Source organism: Lepidochelys kempii, chromosome 1, assembly GCF_965140285.1.
Source record: "Lepidochelys kempii isolate rLepKem1 chromosome 1, rLepKem1.hap1, whole genome shotgun sequence".
Classification (NCBI taxonomy): domain Eukaryota; kingdom Metazoa; phylum Chordata; order Testudines; family Cheloniidae; genus Lepidochelys; species Lepidochelys kempii.
In genome coordinates this window covers 287,545,529-287,565,826 of record NC_136380.1, presented here as the reverse complement: position 1 = coordinate 287,565,826, position 20,298 = coordinate 287,545,529, and the positions used below count along the sequence as shown (strand labels likewise).

The following is a 20,298-nucleotide window of genomic DNA, read 5'->3' as shown; positions in this document are numbered from 1 at the left end:
GTAACCTCAGAGCAAAGATCCTTCAGTTACACACGTTCATGCATACTTTTAGTGCAATCTCAAGAAAGAAGGGAACATCACGTTATGATGAAAGTTGGGAGAAACCTCATTGAAGTTGGTGAGAGAGAGCTGCTATTCGTTCAGGATAAACGTAAGTCGTAGTTAAGCTCCCTTTTGGATAAGATAGCTGAAACAATAAGAGCTACTGCCCAAAACACAGGCCACATGCAAGGCCAGTTAGTTACAGAGCTAGGTGGGTGGAGGGGTTTTGCTGGGGGCTGAATGCAAACACAGGGAGCTGGATATTGTTGTTTGTAGGTGTTCGCAGCCAGATCCAGACATAGTAGGCAGCAAGAAAGCCAAGGAGACAGTGAGAGAAGTACTTGTAAAGTGGCCCTGAGAGAAAGACAAAGCTTTTTGTGCAGAGCATTGGCTGGAATGAGGCTTGGAAGTCCTGGCAAAGAAACTGCCTCCTGTTGTTTGTTTCCCACTCTGTTCAGTGAAACAGGACTTGGTGTACATTCTTTGCAAATAAACAAGATTGCATTAAAGAAATACTTGCTTCCATCATCAATTTCTCCTAAGAGAAACAACCTGCAAGATCTTCAATATTGGCTAACTGCTTGAGTCAAAAGAGGTAATAATTTCACACGCATTCATAGTCCATTTTAGATTGTAAAGAACAAGCCTGCTTACAGGATGATCTATAAGTAAAAATAGTGTGATCTCAAAAAAGAAAATTTTGCCTTAGCTGCACCTCACAGAGCTGCACCTTGCAAAGGAAATTAAAACCAATAGTGAAAGGTTCTTTAGTCATATAAATAAAAAGAAAACAAGGAAAGAAGTGGACTGCAGAACACTGAGGACAGGGTAGAGATTAAAAATAATCTAGATATGGCCCACCATTTAAACAAATACTATGCCTCGGGTTTTAATAAGGGTAATCAGGAGCTTAGCAACAGTGGCAGGTTGGCTAATGGGTACAGGAATATGGAAAAAGAAATTGCCACATCTGAAGTGGAAGTCAAACTCAGACAGTTTAATGGGAGAAAACTGGGGGACCATCCAAAAATACCAAAATAATTTCATGTGGCAGTTCCAAATCCAACAGCAAGGATTTTTAACGAATCTGTAAATTTGGTGGGGGTACTGTGACGGAGTAGGGCGTATTGACCTGGGGATGTTGCGTGGAAGTTTTACTGGGACTGTCTGCATTGGTGATGGGGATATCAGGTGTGACTTCACTTGAAGGAGGATACCTGAGCATGTAACCTGAGCCCAGGAGGGGGGTTGGGGCCAGGTTACACCTTTGCTCAGGAAACTGGACAAAGGCTGGAGGAGGAGCCAGGGGGAGGCTGGGCAAGACTGGGTGAGATGACTAGAGGGGGTTTCAGTTTGGAGCTAACTGGGGAAATGGAGGGAGGCCCAGATGCGGCTCTGGGCTCCCTACCCCCCAAGACGGACCTGACTGAAAGGTCCTGTTCTCTGTACCTACAAGCTCTGTTTTAGACTGTGTTCCTGTTGTCTAGTAAACCTTCTGTTTTACTGTGTCTGGTGTTAACAAATATCTCCAGCTATGAGACACTAGATGGGGAGGGCTCAGAGTTACTACAGAAAATTCTTTTGCAGGTTTCCAGCTAGTGGGTCTTGCCCACGTGCTCAGGGTCTAGCTAATTGCCGCATTTGAAGTCAGGAAGGAATTTTCTTCCAGCTCCATAGGTACTGACTCCATGGGTGCTCCAGCCTTGGAGCACCACGGAAAAAAACTAGTAGATGCTTAGCACCCACTGGCAGCAAGCACACCCCTCCTCCCACAGCGCCTCCTGTCTGCCAATAAACTCCTCCTCCACCCTCCCAGAATCTCCTGCCTCCCGTGATCAGCTCTTCCGCAGTGTGCAGGAGGCTCTGGGGTAGGGAGCGAGGACAAGTGGGGATGGGGCATACTCAGAGGAGCGGCAGGCAGGGCCAGGGGGGATACTCCCGGAGTGGCAGGCCAGGCTGGGGAAGGGACCTGGCCCCAAACTTTGGTTAAGCTGGACCCCCTGCTCTCACATTGGTGAAGCACAGGCACCATGGGCCCATAGAACTCGCCGCCCCTGCCCAGCTGTGTGGTGTGCACTTTACCTTTGACTCTTTTTTGTGTATGTCTATACTGAAATTAAAAACCGATGGCTGGCTCATGCAGGCTTGGGCTAAGGGACTGTTTAATTGCAGTATTTGGGCTGGCACTAAAGTTCTAGGATCCTGCGAGTTGGGAGAATCCTAGAACTCTGGATAAAACCAGAGCTGGAACCTCCCTACACCAGTAGTTCTCAACCTTTCCAGCCTACTGTACCCCTTTCAGGAGCCTGATTCGTCTTGCATACTCTTAAGTTTCACCTCACTTAAAACGTATTTGCACTGCTTGAAGATGGTATAGTGCTCACAAAAGCTTTTTTCATTTTAAGCTGGCAAGTCTGGAACTCAAAGCTTTCTTTGAAAAAATCTACTGGCTTATCCGCATACAGAGGTTGTTTTGTCTTCAGACGTCATGGCAAATGTGCCAGCTTCAAACTGTTGTTTGACAGAGTTTCTTTGCAAAGGAAACACAAAGCTTGAAGTGGATTGCTATTTGTAGACATGAATCCAAAAGCAATAGATTCCTTGCAGAAGCGACAATTTTTTTTCCCCGTCATTTTCAATTTCTTACTATTTTCAGTCGCCACTACCACTGCTTCCAGCTTGTTTTAAAAAATTCTATCCATTTTTACATTGCAACTGCATACACTCCATGACAACTTCAATCTCATTAACGTGCTTGCCTGCATAAGTAAATGACATAGAACATGTCTAATACAGTGCGTATACATGTTACTTTACCGTATAACATAGTATATAGAGCAGCATAAACAAGTCATTCTATGAAATTTTAGTTTGTACGGACTTCGCTAGTGCTTTTTATGTAGCCTGTTGCAAAACTAGGCAAATACCTAGATGAGTTGACATACTCCCTAGAGGACCTCTACATACTTCCAGGATATCCCAGATTGAAAACCACGGCTCTACACCACACTTAAACAGCCCTGAAGCTAGCTGAGGGTGTCTACTGCACTGCAGACATACCCATCATTTCTATTTTCATCATTCCTCCTTTTTCATCTTCTTGTATTAATTATATTGCTCCCTCTTTATAATTTTCTATACATCAACAGTTAAAAAAAGAACATGAAGATACATTTGTACAGTGTTTGAAGACTATAAAGCAACATCTAAACACGACAGAAACCAACTTCTTGGTGCCCAGTCACAAGTAATAAAAAAAGCAAATTAAAACCCCTTGTACCTCATCTTTTCAAACTTGCAAAATCAGGAAGTTTCTACAAGGAAACTGCTGGCGGCCCTTCTCGGGAACGGGCCTGGCAACGCACTTCTCTGGTGCCCAGCAGAAAACAAGTATTTGTGGCACCTTAGAGACTAACCAATTTATTTGAGCATGAGCTTTCCTGAGCTACCGCTCACTTCATGGGATGCATGCTGTGGAAAACAGCAGCTGACACACACAGAATTCCTAGTTCTTCCTCCCAGGCCGCTGAGCTGTTTTCTTTAGCAATTTCTTTGAGGCATGGGCTGCGCCTTTTACGCCATCAAAGCCACTGTCAGCTCTTAACGCGCCGCGAGGACCAGAGTCTCCGGGGGCGGCGGCTGCATGAGGTGAGCCAGCAGACGCTCGCACAGCCCAAGCGCCTCACTGCGTTTTGCACGGCGAGTCAGGCTGCGCCAGCAGGGCAGTGACACGCCGGCTCCCGGAGCCTGCCCGAGCCCAGCTGGGGCGCGCGACGGCCGGGGCACGGGAGTTCAGGGTTACGTAGGAATATGTAAATGAGCTCAGGCAGGCCGCACTTGGGATCAACCGTTGGCGTGAGAGCGAGGCTCCGGCTACCCAAACGCGTACTCCCAACGAGCGGCTCCTCCCGCCCCGCATGAGGCCAGGGCGCTCCCCGCCAGAGACGCCCCCGGCCCCCTCCCAGGACCACGCCCCCTCCCTGGCCCCGGAAGTAGTTGTGGGGCTTGCCCCGGAAGTTGTCCCGGGCAGAGTCCGGCCCAGAGCGAGGCCCTGCGGCTGCCGCTATCGAGAGTTGCAGTTGTTCCTGGGGCTGTGAAAGGACCCAGCGCCGCGGTCTCCCAGCCCCCGGCTGCTCGGCCCGGTCCTGCCCCTGCCGGTTTCGCGGCCAGTCCTGGGCTCATGGAGAATGTAAGTGCTGGTTAGGGCCCGGCTCTGCGCCCGGCGCCTTCCCCCGGGTGTCGGCAGCCGGCTTCTGGGGGCGGGGGGCGCAGCGTCCTGGGGCCCGGCTCGGTTCTGCTCCGCTCCGCTCTTCCTGGCGGTGACTCGTGCCAGCGGGAGCGTCCTGGGCTGCGGGAGCCGCTGCTCCCTATTGGCCCTGTTCTGGGCTTCCCTGGGGGAGAGACGTGCCGCTGGGAGAGGGGGCCGGGCTGGGGACGTGTTTCTGTCAGTGGGGGGAGGGGGCGCTGCTGGGACCTGCCGCCGTGCTTGGGGGCCTGGGCGTGGGGTTGGCAAGTCGCTGATGCGAGCGTAGGGCTGGAGACCATCGCCGTGTAGGGCTCAGGTGAGGGGTTGGGTTTGGTTTGCGGGGGGGCTAACCTGCCGTTGCGTGTGTTGCCAGTGGGGATAGAGTGTGTGGGGGTGGGGGGAGAGGTGAGAAATGACCGTGAAAACAAAGGTGAGCCCTTAAAGCTGTCTTGACTGAGGGCTTACTGGAGGCAGCTCCTGTACGTTGTGGTCCCTGAGCTTGCTGACCATGCACCAGCTGATTTGCCTGCTGGGTCAGCCTTATCCTGTGTGTCCTGTCAAGGTTCCCTCTGTAGCTTTAACTGCTTCTATAATGTGCGTTTTAGGACTAGTATATTTGCTGTTGCATGCCCCTGATTGTGGTGTATTAATGCCCAGTAGTCCTGGAACTTTAAAGGTGCTATTCCTGACTCTCAAAACTAATTCTGAGTTTGGCTAGTTTGATGAGTTAGTGCCAAAATAACACAAGTGTCTGATATATGTGGGTGGGGAGAGGAGAGGATTCTGAAAATTTACCCAAAAATGATCCTCTGTGGGTGAAAATATATTAGATGTTATACTTAACAGAATATATTTCAAGTAGAAAATTCCCTTTTTGTAATCTCCTGCTAGGATTAGTTTGGTGGGGATTGGCCTCAGAAAGTTAAACGGTGCAAATGGTGCCTCACATCCTAGTTAATTATAGTGGACCACCAGGTCTGCTATAGCTAAGGTTTAGACCAGCTTTTTGTTTAAATCAGTTCTCTGACAGTTTTGCAACTTTGTAAGTGCTATGTCTGCAATACTGAGCTTTAACGTCTTGAATTTTTTTTAGCTAATTTTAATCTTCCTTTCATTGGCAATTCATAGAAAGCAATGATCATATTCAGGTATCACTTAAAATTTTATTTGACACTTAGTCATAGAATGATATACCTTTCAATTGCGGTGCATGTAAATAATAGAAGTCAGACTTAATATTGGGAAGAGTTTTGTATTTGTCATTTTCTCCAGTGTAACCACAATATTTTGTATTAGTATTTTTTTCTGATGATTTCATTTCCTAATGACACTTTTGTAACTATACTTCTCTAAAACTACTTAACTCTTTTGTCTGAACACTAATATGTAAGTGACATCTAGCATAATGTGCATATAGTTTTTCTGAATAACTTATTTTGATCTTAAACAGTTTTAAAATATTCGTAGCCATTCTACATTAAAATACTATTTTTATGATCTGATAACTATGTTGTCATTTTTTTCTTTTTGGGAGATGAACTGTATACAATATTGCATGTTTTTGTGGTGCATTTGTGATGCTCTGGTATTAAGACATGTGGGTTCAGATCCAGTAAATGCCCTGTATTCCTACTGAAGTCAGCAAGAATTCTGCAAGTTGACTCTGTTGTGTATTTTCCTTGGTTAAATACTGCACTGAAAACATACAGTGCTTTATAAATGTATTTGCTGGGTTTTTTTGTTTAAAAGGAAATGTTTATATTGGAATAAATTTACCAGTCCAATGCTAATATTCATAAATTTAGTTCCCTTCCTTATTTGACTCTAATTTGGATGTCGCGCCTTACCTAACAACCCCTTAGTTCATATGATTCTGTGTCAATAAAAAATGAAAATGCTTATTGAAACAACATTCCTGCGAATATATGTGTAGCTAAACGTCTTTCCATGATTTTTGCTTACTTTCATACTTGTTTATTTTAAACACAAGTTGGTCAATTTTGTTGTTTAAGATTATACTGCAGTTTTTCTGTGGACCATCTCTTTGTAATGTCATCAAGGCTTCAGATTTGAAATGAGTGTGGTGGAAAGAAGTTTAATCTAATTTTACCTGAAAATGTGGTGAAATTATGTATGCTCAGAGTAGCAAGGCTAATCAGCTCATTAGAGGGCAACCTGATCCTTCCCAGGGTCATCCCCCTGCAGAGCTGCCCGCAAGCACTACTTTGAGACTAAAAGTAATTCAGCACTCAGACTGATAAGTGACAAATAACAGAGTCATCTGACTTAGGTAGGTGGGGAGAGGATTTTCAAGATGTACCAAAAAGTAATCCTGTATGTACACATGTATGAAAAGACATACCTAACCGAAATATATTTATATTTATTTAGGGGCAAATTCCCCCTGTCTGTTTATTAAGTAGTCTATAAATAGTTCTAGCTTGTTTTGACTTACTATGTTCAACTACTTCATTTCTTTGTCTTCACAAGTACTCTACCACTGATTCATGTTTGCCATTTTGCCATCTTTTAACATTAAAAATAACTCAAAAATAAATAAGTGCTGATCCTGTCTGTTGCCAATCATTTTTGTCAGGAAAAATAAAATATTTGACACTTAATGTATATTAACATTTGTGTTAGTATAATCTGTCCTGCAAACACTTTTACACTGTAGTTCCTTTGAAGTCAGTCAGGCTATTCGGGTTCGTAAAATTAAGCATGTAAATTTGCAGCATTTTGTCTGCTTGAATTCATATGCTTATACATGTCTATTCTGTGTTCTGTACTGTTAGTGCTCAGTCAGTGAACTACATGGAAATTGTACCCTCCTAAATCTAATGTTCTAAAAATAATAGTTACTTTTTGTAACATAATTTAATCTTGCTGTATAGATTCTTTATTCTTATTCAGTATTCTTAGAGACTTTCTGGTGGTTCCAAACGAATTATGAATGCAATTACATCCATTTCACTGTGTGTCCTATTTAGAACCTGTTGAAATCAGTTCATTCCCGTTGACTGCAGTGAGCAATGGATCAGGCCTTATAGTTTAAAGAATGCAGCTCATAAGAAAGATAGTGGATGAAATTAATGCCTGATTAGAAGGGCCAGTTAACAGGGCACTTCCTAAGGCAACATTTAAATCCCATATAACTTTAATTTGGAGTTGAAGTGGGCATAAATGGTGCATAGGGCCTTGTGTGGATGTTCGGCACATTAAAAAACTGCAGTCAGTTTGAGCTGTGACTCTTTGGATCTCTAAGTTAGGGGTATAATTGTTAACTCAACACTTACGCTGCTGCTGTTTTGCATTTTATTCAACATGGAGAGTGAAACTAAAACAGTGAAGTTGATCAATTTGTAGATTTCATTTTCTGGGTTTTGCACACCAGCAGTTGTTCTTAAGCCTCCAAAAATTTAAAACAACACTTAAACTTTAAATTGAAAAAAGTTTATTTTTTAACTTACTAAAATAATGAATAGAGCTCTATTTGTGTTAAGTTTTGATAAACTTTTTAGCAACCTTATACTGAAAAATACTACATCTCTTTAGTTCTGGGGTGTCAAACTCATTTGGCTCAGAGGACTGAATTGCAAGTTAAATTATTGTTCATGGTCTGGGGCATAAATAGAGGACTTCAGACTCCTCTTGATCCAGAGCAGTCTGACATTGATGTCACTAGGAGCTTTGCAGTGAGATCAAGGGAAGGATATGGCCTTTGTGTAGTAACTAAACTTAGATATTCTTCATTTAGTACCTTATTGTCATATTTAGCAACGTTCAGTGGGAAAAATGTCCTCCTTTTAGAGCCACTGTTATTTCTGCCCGCTGTTTTTTTCCCCAGTCTCCTTTTTTTCTCTCTCCATCTTCCCTGTGTGTTTACTCTGTTTTTCCCTCTGCATTTTCTTACCTGAAGCAGCTCCCAGTTCCCACCTCCTTGTAAGCTTAATTTTCACACCTCCTTCCCCATTCTATCCATGAACATGATCAGCTGAAGATAGTTGGTGTTAACACTGAAATGTTGTTGCTGGATTTTAGATCTGAGACACTAGCTCCCCTCCATGAGATTAATAGGAAGAAGGGGAGTTCATGCTCCTCAGTCACTGTTTCTACCTGTCTGCAGACTCAGGCACCTGGCATTGCAGCAGTTTAGCTAAGTTTACATTTACAAACTTTTTTTTAACCATTAGGGTTAGGAACTTATTTAAATAAGAAAAAGAGAGCTGAAATTCTACAGTCTGAACATGTCCTGTGGGAAATGTAAATACATCAGGCAGACCATATCCAGCCCATGGGCAGTATGTTTGACGCACCAGCTATAATCAGTTTAACTGAGAAACTCTTGGTGGTGAGGTTAGAAGGGACAAATCTGTTGAACATGTGCATGTTCTTAAGGGTATGAAGAATCACAACATCCCTACCCCCTAAATTAATAAGAGGCTTCAGTATAAGTTGAACTTTTCAGTGTGTTGCTACATTTGTTATAATTTTCTATGTATTTACATTAATGTGGTTTAATATTTTGGCAGTGATCATTCATAATGCAAATAGGTTCCTGAAACAATGACTTAGTTTAGCATTTATGGCAGATGCAGCAGTGAATTAAAACGTCTACCAAGGAAATGGTTAGACTATACAATGTGGTAAAGGGTGTGTGTGTGCGTGTGTGCGTGTGTGCGTGCTCGCTCTCTCTTGCTCTCACGCTCGCTCTCAGTAAAATTGATCACATTGACATCTTCAAAATAATTGAAATGTTTTTCTGTGTATGTGAAAGTTAAGGTGATAAAAAACGATTATCAACGATGGTCAAATTTCTTGGTGTAGACAGAGATTAATATTCTGATTGTGTGGAAGTTGAAATACAGCAGCTTCCACTGTAAAAATGTTTAAGGGGGATAGATTTTAAATTTTCTGTTAATAGACTTTTTCTGTAGTAATCAGTGTATACAAACTCATTCTCTTTATACTTGGATCTGTGATGTATTCTCTGGCATACTACCATCTTCATTGTTTCTAGCTGAGTTGCAAAACAAAAGTTTCTAGTTGTCATGGTTGGGAAGAAGAGTTTGAAAATATGAATGCTAATGACTCAAAAACCAAAGGGTAAATAAAAAGAACCCCACATTTTATTAATTTTTTTTTTAAATCTCATGATTTGTTTGGGGGCTTGGCTCATGATTTTGATGTGGTTGGCCTTGGCAATATTCTGCACACTGCTTGGTGAGGACAGAGTGGTGCTCCCGCATTGTTGTGACCAGCTGCTGCTTTTCTGTCCAGGACATCTGTTACCTGGACAACTTGTTTTGCTTTTACCTAAATCCATGAGCATGGTTCAACGGTTGGAGCAGAGAATTGGGTGTCAAGACCTGGTTTCTGTTCCCATGTGTCACTGAGTTGCTTTGTGTCATTGGACTGTCCCTTAAACATTTCTGTGCCTGATTCCCAATGTGCAAAATAGAGGTAGGACCCATCTTTATAGAACCTTGAGAGCGTTTGTGTCACTACAAAGTGGTGGTGGCATTGCAAAATATTGTAGCTTCAACACTAGTGTTGCCTGTAATTTGGAGTAGATTTTTGGTTAGAGTCTGAAGTTGCATTAATTTTCCTTTCCATTTACCCAAATAGCAGTGTGCATTTAAGTTAGGGATGCCTGGTTTGTGTGGAAACAGTCCTATTACAATACACTTCTGAATCAAGGTCTCCAGTACATTTTTAGGTTTTTTTTCTACCTTCTCTTTCACACTACTGTAAGTGAATTAGTTTGTTGGATGTAAGCTTCATTTTTTAAGCTTGTGTTCAATAGGCATTTGGCTTTCAGGTATTCAGATTTCTTTCTGTGTATATTTGACTTCGTGACTCTTGTTCAGGAAAATGTGTGCTTCAGAGCTACTATTTTTTTGAAATATCTATCTATAATAAAAGCCAAGTACTATATGGCAGTTGGCATATTTGTAATACTGCAGGTTTTTTGGATGACTACTCAAATTCAAGAGGGGTTTGATCATTACATTTTTAGTTCTAAGAGAAGACCTTTTTTCCTTGACTCCTCTCCGTTGGTTTTTCTTCATGGTGGTATTGGTACTGGCAGAGCTGAGATGCTGCTGCAGTCATTCATATAGCAGATGACGGTTAGTGTAAACCACTGATCCATTACTGTATGCTGGCTCAATGGTGAAAAGTTGCTGCAATTTCCTGCCTCTCTTTCAAAGAGAAAATGGACCCTCTATCCTGGTATGCTGGAAGCTGGAATTCTGTCGTTTGCAACAGTTAATCAAAGTTTTTAAACTTGTCTTCAGAGCTGTAATTTAAATCATTTTGCCTTGCTGATAATTCTGGTGATTACTATGGTGTGGCCCAACAAACTGTTGTCACACCACAGACTTATTTGCCAAATTGCTTATCCTTGATTGATCCTATAACTGCTAACATTATTTTTCAAGCAAGTTGGTCTGTAAACACTTTGGGGGAGAGGCCATGCCTTCCAACATGTTTGTACAGCATCTATCACAATGTCATCCCATTCTGGGTGGAGACATTTCAGCATTACCGCTATACGATTACTAATAATGATCATAATTAATTGCTTAAACATTTGGATGATTGTACTTAAATGTTAAAATATGGATGTCAATCAATATAATACTAGTTAAGAACCTGACAATTGTACTTTCATCTTCATGCTTAATCTAGTTGACAACATATCCTTAATTTTACAAGTATTCCTAGTATGGAATGGCTTTATTTTATTTTTTGTGTGGTAGAACAAGAGTTCTAGAGGAAATCTTGAGTGTGATGGAGAGTTGGCTGTTTTTGCTACGTCTTTAGAAACTAGTGACACCTTTGCCCCACGTGGAGACATTGAAGCAATAATTTTAGAGGATCTCCCACTATACTTCACAGAAATGCAAACTACAGTTTTATATATAAACTGTTTCAAGTGAAGAATGAATGATCTAGTGTTTGCTATATTCCAGTTCAGTACAAATGCATCGCACGCTGAGCTTACTTGAAGTGACAGCAATAGTTCTTTATTTAGTTGCAGAGCAGAGCAAAACAGAGCTGACTGTACAGCAGTTGTCTTTCAGACGTGTCTAAATTTTTCAGTCTATTTATGACTATCAACAAACACTTTGTACATAGTTTTGCCACGCATTGAATGCTTCTATTTTCCTTTAATTTAGCTTAAAACTAGTAATGGAATTCCTGAGGTTTTGAAAGGAATAGTTCTTGGCAAGCCTACAGTTTTGAAACCAAAGGCAAATTAAGATACCAAGCAACACAGAGGACTAGGATAGGACTACTTCAGAGAAGAATGTTAAAATTCTTCTGATATTTTAGAGACAGTTCTTTCATATAAAAAAAGACTTCTCTTCTTTTAAATAAGTGTTTAAAACTGCAAATGTAAATATTATAAAAATGGTTTTTTAAAAAAAATTAAATAAATAAATCCTCTAGCTCTATTCAGTGTCACTTAAATGTTAGGGCTTTTCAGCCAAGCATTAACGCTACAGAGTATTTCACACTTTTGAGGTTTTTTCTCTGATGGACTGTATTAAATATTTCAAATATTGATTTGCAGATGTAATTATTTCCTTAAACTATAGTATGATATTGCTTTTAAATTACAGCAAAATGGTAACTGAAAAACAAATCTAATCCTCCTCGGTCGTAAGAACTGTACAACTATCAGAGGGGTAGCTGTGTTAGTCTGGATCCACAAAAACAACGAGGAGTTGGTGGCACCTTAAAGATTAACAGATTTATTTGGGTATAAGCTTTTGTAGGTAAAAAACCCACTTCTTCGGATGTATTGAGTGAAAATTACAGATGCAGGCATAAATATACTGACACATGAAGAGAAGGGAGTTACCTTACAAGTGGAGAACCAGTGTTGACAGGCCAATTCAATCAGGGTGGATGTGGTCCACTCCCAATAACTGAGGAGGAGGTGTCAATACAAAGAGAGGGAAAATTGCTTTTGTAGTGAACCAACCACTCCCAGTCCCTATTCAAGCCCAAATTAATGGTGTTAAATTTGCAAATGAATTGTAGTTCTGCAGTTTCCCTTTAAAGTCTGTTTGTGAAGTTTTTGTTGTTGAAGGATGGGTACTTTTAAATCTGTTTAATGTCCAGGGAGATCAAAGTGTTCTCCTACTGGCTTTTGTACATTACTATTACTGATGTCTGATTTGTGTCCATTTATTCTTTTACATAGAGACTGTCCATTTTGGCCAATGTACATGGCAAAGGGGCATTGCTGGCACATGATGGCATATATCACATTAGTAGATGTGTAGGTGAATGAGCCTCTGATGTGGCTCATGTGGTTGGGTCCTCTGATGGTGTTGCTAGAGTAGATATGGGAACAGAGTAGGCTGTTTATTAAACATGGTTTATTTTAAGGATTGGTTCTTGGGTTAGTGTTTCTGTGGTGTGTGGTTGCTTGTGAGTATTTGCTTCAGGTTGGGGGGCTGTCTGTAAGCAAGGATTGGCTTGCCTCACAAGGTCTGTGAGAGTTAGGGATCATTTTCCAGGGTAGGTTGTAGATTGATGATGCGCTGGAGAGGTTTTAGCTGAGGACTGTACGTGATGGCCGGTGGTGTTCTGTTGTTTTCCTTGTTGGGCCTGTCCTGTAGTAGGTGACTTCTGGGTACCTGTCTTGCTCTGTCAATCTGTTTCCTCACTTTCCCAGGTGGATATTGTACAGTTATTAAGCATTCTTAAAACTACAACTATTAACCAGTGCAATACGCCAGTCCAAAATTTATTTAAAACAGTTAAAATGCACTCCTACTCTTTAAAGTGTAGGTCCAGGCACCCTATCAGTGGGTGAGACACACATGACTGCCCCTCTACACACCCCTTTATGCACCATTTCTATGAATCATTTACGCAATACTCAGGCTTTTTTGGTGACTGCATCTTCTCAGACAGCTTCAACTCCTGATTTGTGTGCCACCATCCAGTCTTGTTTCTCCTTCTTGATTTCTTGCAGTCATCTTAAGACTAGTGTGGCCTAAACTGGAGTCCTCTTCCTTTCCTGTCTCTGCTCATTTCCCTCACCATTCTCAATTACTTCTGACAAATACCACCATCCTCCCTCTCACTCAGGCCAATAACCTGGGAGTCGACTTTGGTCACATCCTCTCCCTGGACCTGGACAAAAAACATGGATGTGCAAATACAGCTGCCTGTTTCTCCAGAATGTTTCCAAGATGAGTCCTTTCTTTTTCTCTTCGCAGCTAAAGGTCTCGTTCAGGCCCTTATGTGACCTTAGGTGTCAGGGTAACCCATACTGAAAATGCCAAAGGCAGGGCAGGCTGCAAAAAGGAGAGCAGATTCTTCCCAAACTGGTGGCTAACTAGTTAGTCACCAGTCCGTCACAAACTGAGCTCCTGATCCCTCATACTGGTTATCAAGAAGCTTAGAAAAAAATAAATCGCACAGTCCCTTTATTGCATTCCAGTCGCCGGCTCCCAATCAGCAGATAGGTCCAATAAAGTGAGAAGTTATTTAAAGCTCTAGACACTACAAAATGTTCTTCTGATCCCGAAGGGCCAGCCACACTACCAGTTCAAGACTAGTCTGGATCTTACCCAAAATACCACACTGCCAGATGATCCTTGAGTATCTAAAACTAAAGGTTTTATTGTAAACAAAAAGAAAAGGAAGAAGACAGTTGTTAAATGGTCAACACAATCGGATACATATATATGACTTCAGAGTCCATATTTCAGGTTCTTGGCCGCATTGGTGAGATTGCTGTTGTGTAAAGTCCCTTTGGAACATAGACCATCCAAACTTTGCACATCAGTCCTTTGTTCAAAGCTTCAGTTTGTAGGGAAGTTACTCCAAGGTGAGAAGCAGGCTTGAAGACAAAATGGAGAAGATGCAGCTGCCTTTTTATATTCTTTGCTATGTGGCTTGTACATCATCTGTCTCAAACATAAGCTCTCAGCAAGTGGAAATGCACTTGGAGTCGTGTCCCCGTCCCCCCCCCACCCCACTAAGAAGCTTCTCTCAGTGGGTTCATTGTACAGGTGATTGCCCTTGATGGGCCATTAAACAGGCTGGATAGTGCTGATGCCAATCTGTTTTGGTGTGTCACCCAGATCCACAGCACATATTTGAGATATCAATATATTACACACATTTAAACTCATGATACAAAGATGATACATATAAATAAGCTTATTTAGCAAATCATAACTTTTCCACTGATACCTTACATAGCACCTCTTGTAAGACTTATTGCGGTCACCCATATTCCATATAGTGTCACACCTTGACTACTGTAAGTGCCTCTTCCCCAGCCTTCTTGACATCCATATTGCTGCAGTCCACACAGAAGAAAGATGTTAAGAATCACTTCTGTAGTTGCTAGGTCCTCCTTGTGTACTGCATCAAGTTAGAGTCCTTTTTCCTTACCATGAAAACACTGTTTAATTCTTATCCTCCCTCCTTCTCTGCCCTTGTCCTTTTGTGCATAAACCCAGCCCCACTCCTCTGCCATTGATTTCACTCACCACCCTATGTGTCTGTTTCCTTTCCTTCCATGCCACATTTTATACCTTCAGAATAGGGACTATCACTTAATATGTGTTGCACAGCACCTATCAAAGTGGAGCCCTGATCTTAGTTGGAGGACTGTTAGATATATTTTAATTATTATTAATATTTATGCTTATGCACAACAAAAAGACCAAGTTGTTGTTGTCCTAGCTATCTCTCAACCAAGGGTAGGTCGACATAGCTATGGTGCTCAGGAGTGTGGATTTTTCATGCCCCTGAGTGGGGTAGTTATATTGACCAGACCTCATGGTGTTCAGGTACCCTAGCTTGTCAGTCTGTGTTTATAAAGCACCGAATCCTGAAACCTGCAATGGGCTGCCACCTTGCCTCCTTAAACTGTTAAGGATGCAGGCAAACTATGCACCTCCGATTATAGACACACATCTGGTCTCTGTCTTGTGAGTGCAAATTATTTCTACTATTAGGTGCGTCGTACAGTCTTATGCACATAACTAACCTGCCTGAAAAAGTGTTTGGGTGAGTCTTCCAAACCTGGTTTCCTTTCCTAGTGATTCAAAGTGCTTTTAAGCTAGGGGAGCTCATTGGTGACACTATGACAATGCCATACAATAAAGGTTTTGTGGGAGGGGAAGATGACTTTTTCTAACCCTAAGTAAATGGTTGCGAACAGTGATTTCTTGCATCTGGTTGGTCTCTGAAACACTTTTGAGCCCAGGGTATATGGTCTGGTGAAAAAAGTAATACAGTAGGTTGTCATCCCTGATCAGCTGACCTAGGTGAAAATGACCTAAATATTTGTCTAAAACTTGAACAAAATCAATATTGAACAGGTTGTCCTTAAAATGGTCTTACTGCAGAATTAATGAGGGAAACACATTTTTTGAAATTGGGAAGGCCAAGTAGGTATTTTGGTCACAATGTTGCCAACTCTCATGATTTCATTACAAGTCTTATAATATTTGGTGTTTCTTCTTAAAGTCCTGAGCTCTCGGAGTTAAATGATTGTTTAACTCTCTTTCTCTCTCTCTCTCTTTTTTTTTTTTTTTTTAAAGTTCCTAGACCTCACATTTGTGGAGAAAAGCTTAAACATGAACACTAAAGGCTCAAAAAGTAAAAGGTAAATAAAAACATCAGAATATTTTTTTAAAGTTTTAAATCCATTCCAATTACTGTAAAGAGTTTGAGGCCTGAATGTTTGCGGTGCACTGACGGTGAAAAGATGAATTTATTGTTAAGCTGTCAGTTGAAACAGTTACAGTTTCTAAACTCATTTTAAAAGCAGTTTGGTTCCTTCTACAGTAGGAGGTCAAACTGTTAGAAACAAGACCTACTTTTAAATCAAATTAAAATCTGTTAAAGGCCCTCTGTTAGGGGTATAAACAAGATAGACAAATGCTACAAAAGTTACTCCAGCAGTAGCTTTTGAAGATGTCCTCTTGTTGCCTCTTTCTTCAGGAATTTTCATTTTGTTGACATTCAGATTGGTTGGGACCTAGATTCATTAAACATCTGACAAACTTTACCTCTCATATCTACCTTTTTATAACTTGTAGAATTTTAGAACTTAAAGGGACAGATCCTGATCTGTGTTTGCCTTTTGGGTGCTTAAAACCTTTAATCAATTAGGATAGCACTTAATATCTCAGCATTTATTGTGCAGCATTTAGGCTAGTCATTGGTTTGGGAGTTTCCAGATAATATATTGCAAAACTATATAAGACATTGGTCATTTGAGTGTTAATTTTCTTTTTATAAACAAAACATGACCAAAAAAATCTAACTGGGTTAATATGGTAAACTGGATGGTCCTCATCACCCTACACGATACTCATATTGGTACAATGGATTATAGTTAAAACAAGTAATTTATTCTTTAACCTCTGCTCTAAATTTTTAAAAAGTATTTAATAAGGCATGGTTGGTCTGAGAGGATGCCAGCTTTTACTCCGTTCTGGGATCTTGCCGTTATAACTGACTGCTGTTTTTCTTCATTCACTGTGGGGTTTTTTTTTTTTTTAAGAAGTTCCGATATCCCAGTTCCTGATTTCTCCCCCGCCCCCCTGAAGTTGGAGTTTGTGGGACAGATAAATACTACATGAGCCTTATTAGTTAATGAGGAGAGCTGAGTTATAGACACTTCAGATATTAAATAAGATAGTTTTTAATTTTAATCTTAAACTGGAATTTTAAAGTAGCGATGTTTACTTCTAGGTAGGTAGTTGTTTAGGGTATTTGTGGGTCCCACTTCTGGAATGGGTTGAAGCATTGCCCAACTCTGTACCAGACCTGTATGGCATAGATAACCTGATCTTGGCAGATATTTAGTATTATACAATTAAGGAAAGGAGTTGCATTAAAAATGGGGATTGACAAGGACAGGACACATTTATGCTAATAAATGGAGTGACATTAACCAGCTTGTTATGCCTTCTGTATGTTGTAATATAAAGTGCTTTTCTGTTAATTATATAAGGTGAATGGATGAAATGGAACTCTACAGATCAACTGGCTTCTATACTGATTTAAAGTCAGAATAGGATTGAGTGTAATACTTTTCTGAAATGTTAAATCCTAGGCATAAGTTATTAAAATTTGAATGAATGCAACAGTGTATGTATAAAACAACTAGTTATATTCTTCAGTAAGAATGTCTTCTGCTTTATGAAAATTCTGAAAGTTATTTTTGTTCCATTTGCTATATCTTTAGGTGCCGCAATGTTTGACAACCATATACAGTTGCATTGTTCCTTTCTTAAAATAACAGTCAACATTTTATTCCAAAACCTGTACTCTGTTCTTCATGCCAGAAAATCTAGAATTGATGTTCAGATTTTTACTTGCAGTCTCAAATATTCTACGTAAAAGCTTGTGGCTTTTTTTAGACAGATACTTTATTCTAGTTATGAAAGGTAATTGTCTTTACGTAGATTTATATCTAAAATTATGGTTTTGTAAAAAGAGGCAATTTGCTACAATTTAGATAACAAATTATCTTCTGTTTTCTTGATAATGCTGATAGGTTAATGATTGTATACTTTTTTCTGTAAAACAGATTTTTAGCTTTCTCTGTTTCATCATATGGGTGCATTCAGGCTTAAATAAATTCAGCTCTTCCACTACTAGAGTATACAAATGCTAGTCATTCAAAATGTCAAAGTTTGGATGTAACCCAGGAACTGAAAAGAATGTAACCTTTCATGTATTGAGAGATATTAAGCCTTCCTAGTGGGGAGGGATAAGTGAGATACTGTATTTATGAGGTTATTTAAACAGTTAGGCTTTAGAGTTGTTGTGTGCCAAATGTCTTTCTGAAGTGTGTGGCATACTGTACCAATTAAAGAAATGTAGCTGCAGAGTCCTTCAGTATTCTCGACTTTTTAAGATTAATCATGGAACCACAGCAGAATACTTTGAAAGAATGATGGAATGCTAAAAACTAGCAATTTATGGTGAAAAGTTGCAGTATTTCTGTGTCTCTGCCACTAACAGTAAACATTTTGGGCTGTCAGTTGGAGTGCTTTGAGAATAAACTTTTTTTTACTTACCACTACAAACGTTTGATATTAATCAAGTCCAGCACCAAACAAAGCATTAGTGGATTTTTCAGTCAGACTACCTTCCATGAATGTTCTACTTGAGGTATCAGAGTAACAGCCGTGTTAGTATGTATTCGCAAAAAGAAAAGGAGTACTTGCGGCACCTTAGAGACTAACCAATTTATTTGAGCATAAGCTTTCGTGAGCTACAGCTCACTTCATTGGATGCCTACTGTGGAAACTGCAGAAGACATTAAATACACAGAGACCATGAAACAATACCTCCTCCCACCCCACTCTCCTACTGGTAATAGCTTATCTAAAGTGATCACTCTCCTTACAATGTGCATGATAATCAAGGTTATGGTCATTTCCAGCACAAATCCCCCCCCCACACACACACACAAACACACACACAGCAGGAGAGTGAGTTTGTGTGTGTGTGTGTTGGAGGGAGGGGGGGAGAACCTGCATTTGTGCTGGAAATGGCCCACCTTGATTATCATGCACATTGTAGGGAGAGTGTTCACTTTGGATGAGCTATTACCAGCAGGAGAGTGGGGTGGGAGGAGGTATTGTTTCATGGTCTCTGTGTATATAATGTCTTCTGCAGTTTCCACTGTATGCATCTGATGAAGTGAGCTGTAGCTCACGAAAGCTTATGCTCAAATAAATTGGTTAGTCTCTAAGGTGCCACAAGTACTCCTTTTCTTTCTACTTGAGGTAGCTAGTCAGGTATGAAACTTCAAATTATAAAGTGACCATGTTTAACATTGTGGCATTTAGGAAGATTATAGTAATGGAAGGAATGAGAAGATGTCTTGTTTTGCTCATAAACCTATAGTTGCTGTAAATAAAACTGTAGCAAAGACTGTTAGTAAAAAGTATGGTGTTTAAATTCTTTTACATCAAAGGAAGCCTGCTGCCAGGTGCCTCATAACTTAACCCTATTGACAAATGTAAATTAACTCTCTTCTTGCAAACTCTAATTCTGGATTGATTGGTTGCTTTTTCCCAATCTAGATTGACAGGGAGCAGAGACTGGTAATCTCAGGAGTTTTGGTTCAATTTCAGTCCATTTTCCAGTGCCTCAGGAGACAGTGGTACCACACTGCTGCCCCTTCACATTTAATTTCAGCATGAAGAGAAAAGCTACATATTTAGTCTTGAGAAAAGAAGGCTGGTGTGGGGGGAAGTTGATAACACATTTCTAATAGGGCTGTTATAATGAGGATTATAATTCACTGACCTCCATGTCCACTGAAGGTAGGATGGGAAGTAATGGGCTTAATCTGCTGCAAGAGAGAGTTAGGTTAGGTATTAAAAAAACTTTCTAACTATAAAGGTAGTTAAATTCTGGAATAGGCTTCCAAGGGGGGTTGTGAAAATCTTTATCATTGGAAATTTTTTAGAACAAGGTGGACAAACACCAGTCAGGGATGGTCTCTGTTTACTTGGTCCTGCCTCAGTGCAGGGAGATGGGCTTGATGACTTCTCATGGTCCCTTCCAGTCTTCCATTTCTATGATAAAATGGTCTCAATCTGAGTTTTCAGCAGAACAGTTTACAGTTCTGGCATTTGGGACTCTGCTTTTAGTGCAGGAGCCCAAGTTAGAACTGAACTTTGAGATTTCCTAGCTTCATGTTCAATTTCTTTTTGGTGCTACTACAAGATGAATCCCACTCATGCTTCCCCTAGATGAGTTTCTGTTTTTGGAAGTTAACCTTTTGTCCAGCACCCTTTAAACATTAGCAGCTGTTCTATGAAAAGGGGTAAACAGAAAAGGTTTTTCAGATGCCATCCATTTAGTGATACGATAGGCAGCATCTTGATTAGATCTCCAGCTATAGCACTAGTTATTTCCTGGAACCTCAGTTTGGCTCAGAGGAAACTCTGAGAGCTGCCGTTTTAATTGCCTGGTTGTGTATATTAGACTGC

At 40.6% G+C, this 20,298-nt stretch overlaps 1 protein-coding gene and 1 long non-coding RNA gene across 8 annotated transcripts in view; one reads left to right on the top strand and one right to left on the bottom strand.

Annotated features, from left to right (window-relative positions):
* Window positions 1-3,992, bottom strand: part of LOC140905123 (uncharacterized) — a 48,710-nt gene extending 44,718 nt beyond the window's left edge. For both annotated transcript variants that reach the window (XR_012156760.1, XR_012156761.1), the window contains exon 1: window positions 3,323-3,992. This is a non-coding gene — a long non-coding RNA (uncharacterized LOC140905123). The remainder of the gene's footprint in view (window positions 1-3,322) is intronic.
* Window positions 3,993-4,055: 63 nt separating this feature from the next.
* The window catches only part of FRS2 (fibroblast growth factor receptor substrate 2), an 81,029-nt gene continuing 64,786 nt past the window's right edge, over window positions 4,056-20,298 (top strand). For 4 of the 6 annotated variants that reach the window (XM_073327807.2, XM_073327805.2, XM_073327804.2 and 1 more), the window contains exons 1-2: window positions 4,056-4,231; window positions 15,877-15,941. The gene's annotated coding sequence lies outside the window, so the exon portion shown is untranslated. The remainder of the gene's footprint in view (window positions 4,232-15,876; window positions 15,942-20,298) is intronic. The other 2 variants (XM_073327810.2, XM_073327808.2) reach the window with 1 other exon arrangement.